This window comes from Chiloscyllium plagiosum, unplaced genomic scaffold (assembly GCF_004010195.1).
Source record: "Chiloscyllium plagiosum isolate BGI_BamShark_2017 unplaced genomic scaffold, ASM401019v2 scaf_59452, whole genome shotgun sequence".
In the NCBI taxonomy this organism is placed as follows: domain Eukaryota; kingdom Metazoa; phylum Chordata; class Chondrichthyes; order Orectolobiformes; family Hemiscylliidae; genus Chiloscyllium; species Chiloscyllium plagiosum.
In genome coordinates this window covers 1-1,445 of record NW_025155509.1, presented here as the reverse complement: position 1 = coordinate 1,445, position 1,445 = coordinate 1, and the positions used below count along the sequence as shown (strand labels likewise).

Here is a 1,445-nt window from a genome sequence, read left to right as displayed (position 1 = left end):
GGGGCCTGAAACATTCGAGTTACTTTCCAGATACAGAGTTTTTTTTCTCATTCCTTGACTGTTGATATGGTAGTTTACTGGCCTTGTAAGTCTGCTATTATTTCGGCTTAACTTCACATTTTTGTTCAGTCTGTCTGCAACACTTGCCTCTGCAAAGTTAGGTACTTACTTGTTTGTTTCCCTGTGCTTTTATTGGTTTCAAAATAAATGTTGATTTTCCATTACAATGGACATCACATTATTTTACAGGTCGCGGCAACACCTCGGGCCGAAGTGCCTGTACAGCATTGTAACGTTCTATGTTGTAAGTTACATTTACTGCTGGTTTCCGATATCTCTCCTTACTATGGAAGCTTCTCGTCACGTGTCTCTGTCTGTATTCCTGATGAAGGGCTGTTGCCCGAAACGTCAATTTTACTGCTCCTCGGATGCTGCCTGAACTGCTGTGCTTTTCCAGCCCCACTCTAATCGAGACACTGTGTTCCCAATCAATCATTTCAGTTTCTGGTCTGCTGCTGTGCTCTTCATTACACAACATAAGCAACTAATTTTCTACCAAGGACCGGCAACTAATTTTCTACCAACAGACCATGCAAACATTAGGACACAACATCGAGTTCAATCATTTTAGAAACCGTCTGCCCTCTTCCACATTCTTCGTCCACCCGCCCTTCCCATCAGTTCCGAAGACGGATCATTGGACTCGAAATGTTAACTTTCCTTTCTCATCAGAGATGGACAAGAGCTGCTGATTTTGTTCAGACCTTTTGGTTTTTCTTCTGAGAACTTTGCTTTTCCGTTGTAATCGCCAGACTGATGTCAGCGTCTGATTGCAGGAGGAGAATTTCGCTGGAGATGAAAAGAAAGGCAAGGGCTTGATCACTCCCATTGTGAAGGTACACGAGCTAGGCTGGGGATGTTCATCTAAGCGCAGAGAAGGCTGAATGAGAAACCAATTAACGTGCTCATTTTATGAAGAGGATAGATATGTGTGACAGGGATAAGCCTGTATTGGGAAGGAACAGAGTGACATAAATGAAAGACAGGAGACAAGGATTAGATTTAGGAAGAATGCTTTCACCTATAGAGTATTGATTATCTGGAAATCATTATCTGAACATGTGGTAAAGCTAAGTATCATGAGAACGTTTCAGCAGTCTGTAACCGAACACTTCATGAGCCAGAGCACGAGTGGATAAGGACCAGGTACCGGAAAGTGTGACGATGACAGACAGGCGCGAGATGGGTGTCTGAACGCAATGCGTCAAAGGCAAACTTGCGTGCTTAAAGCTCACTGCATGCGTGGCTCTGTGGCGCAATGGAAAGCGCGTTGGACTTCTACATCTCTATGCAAGCTGCTATTCAAAGGTTGTGGGTTCGAATCCCATCAGAGTTGAGTTTTAATTTATGTGTTGCAAAGTGGTCAGACCAGACTCGGCTGTCAT

General features: G+C 43.8%; 1 non-coding gene across 1 annotated transcript; it reads left to right on the top strand.

Annotated features, from left to right (window-relative positions):
• The first annotated feature begins 1,304 nt into the window (after positions 1-1,304).
• Positions 1,305-1,396, top strand: trnar-ucu. The gene is given in 2 exon segments: positions 1,305-1,341; positions 1,361-1,396. It is a non-coding gene; the product is annotated as a tRNA-Arg (tRNA).
• Positions 1,397-1,445: the final 49 nt, after the last annotated feature.